The sequence below is a fragment of the Crassostrea angulata genome, chromosome 3 (assembly GCF_025612915.1).
Source record: "Crassostrea angulata isolate pt1a10 chromosome 3, ASM2561291v2, whole genome shotgun sequence".
NCBI classification, from domain to species: domain Eukaryota; kingdom Metazoa; phylum Mollusca; class Bivalvia; order Ostreida; family Ostreidae; genus Magallana; species Magallana angulata.
The window spans coordinates 37,866,038-37,875,312 of record NC_069113.1 but is presented as its reverse complement, the minus strand read 5'-3'; the positions used below and the strand labels follow the sequence as shown (position 1 = coordinate 37,875,312).

At 34.0% G+C, this 9,275-nt stretch overlaps 1 pseudogene; it reads right to left on the bottom strand.

Annotated features, from left to right (window-relative positions):
* Positions 1–3,887: 3,887 nt before the first annotated feature.
* On the bottom strand, positions 3,888–7,777 carry LOC128176872 (uncharacterized; annotated as a pseudogene).
* Positions 7,778–9,275: the final 1,498 nt, after the last annotated feature.

The window sequence follows — 9,275 nt, the reverse complement described above, 5'->3', positions numbered from 1 at the left end:
CTACTCCTTGAATTTTGCATTGAAGTCTAAAGTCAACGAATGTTTAATTAAGATATTATAAAAAGTAACTTATAATTCGTAAAACTCTCTTGGTTAATACATGCATAAACTTTTTTTTTATTAAAATATGAAATAAAATGAATCATTTACCGTAGATATTTTGACAAAATTAAAATTTTCCTTTTTCCTTCAAGGGGAGATAACTCTTTAAAAAAGATTAAGGTGCAAAATGACCGGCTTCCTACATGTCTGTCATGTGAATTTGTTTCATTTCACTTTCACGGTTATCTAGTAATAAATATTTAACTATTTTAAAATGATTCAAAATTGGTCAATTTCCCTTCATTCTACATTGAATATCTTAAATTTTGAATTATTTAGGACATATATGGCGGAAACCTACTTAAAGTCCAAGAATAGTTAGTAGAAATTGAAAGAGAAAAACTAACAATTTAGAGGTTTACCATTTGTATTATTGATTTCCCTAAAATGTTATTTACACCTCGGAGTACCCCATAAACGGACCAGCTAATGTGATAATTAACCAATCAATTGTGACGTCATTCCAGGTATCTTAATTTATAAGCAAGACCTTTTTGCTGTATATTAGTATTGATTGGTTTTTCATATGTTTTACTTTATAATCGGCTGGGCTACTTTGTGTCATGTGATCTTTTCAATCAATTAGTCAGTGTGTACTTTTAGTTTAAATTATGTTTTAGCCTAGCTAATTAATCTCCAGGTATTATTATATTATGTATATTTGATGATGTTTCTAGTCATTGGTTAATAAATGACCGTTACACAATATGATTATTTGTGTCATTATTAGTCCCCTACCGGTTTCACCGGAGGGGACTATAGCTTTCCTCTGCGTCCGTCAGTCCGTCCGTCCGTCCGTCCGTCCGTCTGTCCGTCCGTCCGTCCGTCCGTCCGTCCGTCTGTCTGTCCGTCCGTCCGTCCGTCTGTCTGTCCCACTTCAGTTTTCCATACTTTTTTTCTTTATGCATTTGAGGAATAATATGAAACTTGCTGAACAGCTTCAAAATGTCAAACTACAGATCAAGTTTACACTTTTGTAGCGTCTGATTGACATATTTTCGAGAAAATTAATTTTTTATATTCCAATTTTTTTTATGTTCGGGTTCGTTATCGGGTTCGGTGTGTATTGAATAAACGAGGCCAGTATGTATTCAGTAATAATATCGTGCGTTACTTGTACCATTCCTTTTATCATTTCTAACAAACAAATAAATCCTGTAAAATAGTGTCAAGCATTGTGTTGTAAATTTAATCGGCAGGTTTTTTTGTATTATTACAATCGGTTTCGTTGTCGGGTTGGGCTGTTTAACTGTTTGGTTTGATTCGGGGTACAGAAGACGGTAAGAAATGATATTGTGCATAACAGTGCATTGTTTTCACAAATTTTTACCAGCGAATACAGAATAGACTTGGCAAAATTACATGAGATGAAATAAAGAGTATTATTTCTATTTTGTATTTAATTTCTATATCAATTATATAGTTTTAATTTCCTCTGTTCTTTTATCTCTGATTAAAGCATGAAATCTCGTTTAAAATAGCTCTGAAATAGTTGTGTGCTTGGAAGCTTTCATAGAATAATACAAACCGGTAGGGGACGTGTATTGCTTATGCAATACTCTCAGAATGCTTGTTCTATATACATGTATTAGTTTGCAGATAACAAGCTGCAAATAGCCAGCATTTGGATTGATAGAAGTTTGTGGATATAAATAAGATTTTTTCCGTTTGAGGAACAAATTGGACTGAAATCAATTTTTACTTGGTAATTGTAATGAATGTATTCCGGAAATATAAAGTTTTCAATTCGAATACTTTTACAGGTATGTTCAGTCATGCGGTTCAATAGAACCGGTTTTCTTTTTTTGTAGCATGTTAAAGTTAGTTTGCACGACAGGTAGAGCTGGAAACACGTTTAAAATCATGTAGAGTGACCACGACATGTCGGGCGAGGCTCTGGTTGACCAGATGCTTTATGTCATTCCTTACACAGGTTGGGAACAATCACCCAAACGGGATATAATATCCCAGCTGGGCTATTATTACCCAAATGAGCTATATATGTAAATATCCTGCGCGGGATATACCGCACGCTTTTTTTTAACAGTGAAGACAGTTCGACTTTGCGCACAATGTCTGCTGTAGTGCTACGTTGCCTGTTTTACTCTGACTGTTTTTTGACTTTGCATACTTGTATTCCATCCCTAATTGAGAAAGTAATCAACAATTTATGATAGAACCACCATGCATAAATGAAATACCTCTACAAATATGATGTGTTTTGTTGATAATTGGGAAACTTTCATATTTTTTCCCATTACATGGTCGACAAGCATTCTCCTGTAGCCATCTTTAAAGCATCTAATTCTCGCGCGATCAAATCATCCAATCAGAACATAGGTTTAATCTTTGGTTTTGTGGTCGAAGCAAAATATGTATGGAGCGCCATAGCAGTGAAATAAAGCCTTTTTTTTTATCTCTTTTGCTTTTTGTCACAATTCAACATACACCATAAAAACAATGTTTAAAATGTTATGTATGAATTAATATTTTATATTATATATCTATGAGGTTAATATGAAATTAAAGCAGAGTAATAAAATGTATTTTATAGCGGAATATTAAAGAACGATAACTCATAATGAAAGAACGGTAACTGGTTGGCAAAGACCCACAACTCATTAATAAAGAAAGAGAACTGGTCGCTTGATAAAAAAAATGCTGAGAAGGGGGGGGGTATCGATTTTTGGCAGTTTTTAAACAATGTTAATTGCACGAAATTCTATGTCCACACATTTACTTAATTAGTGACACTTTCGATGGTCAGTCTGTACCTCACCCCCGCCCCCTCTCTCTCTCTCTCTCTCTCTCATCAATTAATTTTTTTTGTCTTAATAGAAAAGAAACGGCAAAACAAGCAACGTGACAAACGTTGCTTTGGGAAAACACAGAAAGGAGGTGAAGGCACATGTCGGAAGTCAAATCTGTCATTCATTTTTCAAGAGGAAAAACACATTTCTGGAAAAAGTATATCAATATAATAAATTAAAATTATGTATCACAGATGTAAAAAAGAATAGTTTAATATATCACAGTTCAATGATTAAACTTTTGATGTTTTGTCTCTCAGTTGATTCGATAAGCAAGGGCTAGCTCTTCGTATTAACATTTTCTAATGCAAAGCAAGCTACTGACAAACAAGTTGATCAAACAGGACTATCAACAGTCTCACTTGATGTCATCTTTTCGTTAGGTCTATGGTCGATACAACGACCTTGTCAGCAAATACAATCTTCCACTGGGTCGCATGCTGACTGACATTTTTCATACTAATTGTTAGACCATAATTAATCACCTCATTGTCTACAGACTTTTCCGATTTTTTCCCCCGATTATGACAACGAGCACACGACGGGTGTGACCGGTCAGCAGAGGATGCTCACTCCTCCTAGGCGTCTTTTCCTACCTCTATCTATTTGGAGATCCGTGTTGTTCTGCTTTGAATTTATATTTCCTTTTATGGATTTTTGAGATGGTTCACGGTTTATTATTATTTTTTCATCCTATAGCATTGTCAATTGGTTTGCTTGAACATAGATTAAGTACAAGAACAGTGAATCATTTTGTACATGCAAATCCTTGTTAAATTTAACGATTTCATTTTTTTTCTTTTTGTTACAGTTATCCATTTTGCATTAAAATTTTCATCTAACTGATCCAATTTATCAGTAATAAGTTTAATTTATTAGGATTTTGGTTTTTTTTCTATGGAATAAAAATTGTCTTTGTCTTCAGGGAATATGAAATTTCTTTCGTTCCTGCAATTTGTGTGTTGTGCAAAAATTCTAAAAACTCTGATTTGTTTTGATTACACATCTCGTCAAATTGAAGTTAATCACCGATTCCTTTAAAACTTTCCCCTGTAACGTTGTGTGTTTCTTTGACTCATGTGAATCTGCCAAGTAGCCTGATCGTCTTATCAGCTGACAAAAACTAAAAATTTCAAAGTTAATGTCGATGTCGTACGTGTACGAATAGTCTGGATCCAGTTCACACATACAGAGAGCTGCACAAACATTACTTCTAGCCTAAAAATCATAATGTAAAAATATATCAAGACAAATAAGTAATTAGAGGTCACTTTCCAGGCATGTAGCATTGGGGGGAGGGCAGGAAGGGGGTTGCCCCCTCCCCTCATTTTTTTTCGCAACAAACTTTTTTTTTCTTAATTTAAAGTTATAAGTACACTATGCTACCCCCTACAACCTCTGGATAAGGAATTACATGATTTTGAGAAGTTTGAAGTTTGTCAATTTTCTTTGGATAAGTCTGCCACCTTTCATCAACAATACTATATGCCTGCTTTTCAATATGAATAACGTTGAAAGTAATAGTATAATTTAATGCTCTCAATTATAATCTTCTTAAATATACCTGGATCTTCTCTTAACATATGAAAATTTTTTAGGCTTAAATTTTACGTCTTAATTAAATTGATTGAACATCATCTTTCATTCACCCATCCCTGTAAGATGCTCACAATCATTTGAGTTATGTATTTATGTATTACAAATCTTTTTTTTTCTTGTAGGCCAGGGAAATTTCGCAGGTCACTGGGGCAGATTGTCTGCTATACCTGAAGAGCGCTGGTGGGACAGAGTATGTCTACAAGTCCCCATCAGTAGAGTTCGATATGGTAAAATTAATGAAAAATTGTTTCTAATTTCAAACAATTAAGGTTAAATAAATTTCGATAGAATATTTAATCAAATAAATGTACATTTTAGGAAAATTGAAGAGGAAAATGAAGAGGAAGCGGCAACCCATGAGGATGGTGACGACATATCAGAACCTTTTCTTTTTCTTTTCTTTTTCTCCAAAGAAGAAGACATCGGTGGAAACACAGACAACAAAGTGGTCCTTCTCCAGAGTTACAGACTCTACCCTTTGTAGAGTATGTGGAGAAGGTAGACGAGAAACAAAAGCTATGTGGGTGGGGTACTCACATGTCTGTAAGCTAGGGAGAGTGAAGCAGAAATGTGAGTACTGGGTCCATGCATTATGCATCGGAATCACAGTCACATCCAAGGCCCCAGTTAGCAGAATTGGTTGGAAATGCCCCTTCCACATTGCTAGTATGAAAACAAATACATCAAAAAAATAAAATCTTCATTTTTTCCTTTTTCTTATTTACCTTTTCCAGTTTGTCTATACACCTACATTAAGCCACTTGTTGTTGTCTGGAACCCCACTCGGTATCCACATTTTGGTTCTTTTGTTCTTTGTTTCTAAAATAAAATCACCCCCTTCCCCTTTGAATTGTTGCCAGACCAACTGTAAGACTCATTGTCTTCAAGAAACTTTCTAAGTTTGTCGGGACATTGAATACGAAGAAACAAGTCTCTTATATATGTCTCCATGTATATCGGCATGATTAGGCCAAAGAAGAGGGGCGAAAACTGTTTTGGCGGCATTGATAGCACGTTAATTGTTTCGCCTGACCCCAGCTCTGAATACATGGAGGGCGAGGCAATAAGTAAAAACTACCTCAGCCATAAATTTGTTAGGGTTACGAACACCCAAGCACCACTGGTAAAAGACAAGTAATGAGACTTTACATATGACACCAATAATTCGGATGCCATAGCTTCCATGAATATGGAAAGAATTTGCCAGCTTTTATGATGATGTATATAATGAATAATAATAGGAATTACATTTATAGAAATAATCATAATTTATTTATGTAAAGTGTGGCAATGATATATTTCTTTCTTATCTTATGGTAATTGTATTTGGAAAACTAATTACATGTACCAGTTGCGCTCTTGCAGAAGGCCTGTTCCTTTGAACTATTGAAACCAAGGAGTTTAGCAAGATCCACAAGAGCAATGTCCCATAGCAGGTGGAAAAGAGCCTTAGTCATATTTATTTCGCACTGGCTTAGTCCTTCAAAACAATTCATAATTAGACATACGTTAATACGACTAATTATTACTTAATAGATATACTTTTAAATCAAGAAGTTTTGTGATTACCAGGTATCATCACAATATTGTTGTATTTTCTGCATTTGTTTGTTGCTTCCTTGCTAGCAAGATCGTAATTAATTCGATGTTCCTCGAAATCTGCCTCATCCAACTATTCCATTGTACAGTCTGGGCAGACAAATGTAAATATTTTTTTCATTATCTAACATGTAAAACGATTTCGTTAACAGAAACAAATATGTATATTTTTAATTCATTTGTATTAAAATCATTCTTTAAACACCCTCCACCTTTCATCATAAAATTACCAATGATTCTAGTTGTGCACAAGGGTAAAAGGCAGACCATTGCAACCGATCACTGTACACTCTCTCATATCTCAAACATCCGTTTGTTGCAAAATGTGCTCAAGGACCTGTGTTGACAATGGGTTTTTTTAAAATGTTTGTGGTTGGAAGTTGGGGTGGTGGTGCTTATTGCTATATACTAGTATGTACAGTGCTATATATATTCAGTGATTTATTGTAGGATTTTTTTATAAAATTCTTATTGATTTGATCTTTTCTACAGCTTCATAGGAGCAAGGATTTTCAAAACAAGGATTCCCATTATCACCTCAACGTTAGAGGTATGCCCAGACTTCACGAAATTATATCTACGAAAGCAAAATTAAGAATAAAACACCAACAAAGATGAGATGACTTTTCAATTTAAATAATTCAAAAGTATAAACCATCCACAACTTTCACTTGCAGTAGATTTTGAAATATTGAACATATTTTTGTCAATGTCATCTTTCCGTGGGCATCCATCTGTCTCCCTATCTTCTTCAGTAGACATTCCAGATACTGATTTCTTTTAAATAAGAAAAAAGTACAGGTGCATGGATGTGGAAGGAATGTATAAATACAAAAAATTATATATATATACCGGTGTGTATATATATATATATATATATATATATATATATATATATATATATATATATATATATATATATATATATATATACCGGAATTTTTTAAATTCCTCATTATAAAGTACGTCACACTTTTTCATTTCCCTCCTCAGAAAAATCCATCCGGTGTTTTGGGGACAGTTCTGGAAGCTTGTAACTGTTGTTTGTCATCAGGCACAATGTGTACAGTTGTGGTGATTACACTGGTTGCAGACTTATAATTTACCTCAACTTTCCACTTTTTTTCAAGAACCTTTGATGTGCAAAAATAAATAAAATCATTTCTCTGGGAATAAAAAATAAATATAAATACATAAAGCATTTGGGTACCTGATTATTGTTAAAAAAGTAACAACATCAGCATGTTGGGGGCACTGAATATGTTGTTTCCCTTGGTCCACAATCAAGTTCTGGACGGTGGAGTAAGATCCAGATGGACTGCCTTTGGTGGAAAGCGACAAGGCGGACTTGCTGCCAGTTATGTAAAATCTAAAATGTATAATTGCACCCTAAAGTTTATTTTTTCATATATATTTTTTACAGCTGCCAATATTACAAAATATATATTACATACCCAATTAAACTTTGAGCAAATGAAATTGGGGATACAAATCGGTTGTTCCTGCACCCATACAACGACTCCAGAGTTTTAGCCATTGAAACCGCACTGCACAGCAACCCCTTATGAAGCTTAGGACAACTTTAAATGTAGCAAATTTAATTTAATATCAATAATTCATATGTAAACACTACTGTGAGTTTAATAAATGGGTTAAAAAAACCATGATTTTTAACAATAATAGCGCACCGTACAAAATATCTTTAAAGACTTAACTTATTTGTAAAACAATATTTCATTGGTTAACGTTTGATCACGTGATCATGAACTTTTTCAAAGATGGCTGTCGGTGGCAGAAATATTTAGCAGGTAAATTTATTTTAGCATATAAGATTGAAAAAATAGCATTATCCTGGTTAACATCGGTGTTATTGATGAAGGTACTTATCGAGAGGTTACTGTCCTTTCAGTTCCGCTGCATATGGGATTCTAACTCATTGAAAATTGGCCGCCTCTATATCCTTGGGACTTTGTTTGTAAACGAGATCCCTCAAGATTAAGCGAAATCAAGAAATTTTGCGTGCAAGTATTACCGCAAAATTTTATATATCCCATTTAGGGTATTTACATATAGCTCATTTGGGTAATAATAGCCCAGCTGGGATATTATATCCCGTTTGGGAGATTGGTTCCCAACCTGTTACAAGATGAACAAGCAGAAGTCCGATATGGACCGCACTTTACATTATGGCGATGCAATTGGGCCAATTTAAACATGAATTGCACGGAGCAACGTCCTTTGTTTCTTCAGAAGTAAAGATATTGAAAACTGATCAAGGTACTACTTGGAAGAACTCGAATAATAGAGATCAATACACGCATAGTGAGAAAGATTTAGATATTTTAACCCAAGCTTTCTCGGTGCTGAGTAATGAAAAATATGAATATTGCTAAGAAATTTGTCAAAAACCAGTAAATATATTAAAATGACTGACATATATCCTGGTGCTTGGAGCATAGTAATAAATTACATTTCAAATCCTCTGGTAGAAGATTCCGATGATGAGAAGAGAATTAACAAGGCTGAAAATAAGGCTCTGAAAAAGAAAAAGGAAAAGGAAAACAGATTGGCAAAAAATCTAGAAATAATTTCTGTACTAATGTTATCGGCTATGCTCCAAACCATCAAAGGAAAGATTGCCCAAAAATCAAACCAAGCAAGTAATATGGAGAGAAGCTGATCTTGTAAAAGATGAGTTTATCCATTTATATAGCTCCCAATTTGGGGATGGTTATGAATACAAAGAAAACGGTAATATTTGAATTAGAGGTCGATTAAATTTTCTAGCATTCAATTTTGGAATTATATCGATGCAAGCAAGTTTATTACCAATACAATTGATTCTGGTTACAAAATTTCGTTTTATTCTCTACCAAAGGGTATATTTCCCAAAAATAATATATCTGCTTTACAGAAGGACAAATTTGTAAGAAGGGAGATAAAAGATTTAATGGATGCTGGTTTAATTTCGGAGCAATATGAAGTACCTTTTGTCATTAATCCTCTTTCCGTCTCAGTAAATTCGAGCGGGAAAAGAAGACACATTTTCGATATAAGAGAAGTAAATAAACATATTTGGACAAAATCAGTTAAATATGAGGCATTTACAGCGTTGCTCTGTGAATAATTAATAAAAATAAGTTTGATGTCACAAGTGCGTACCAC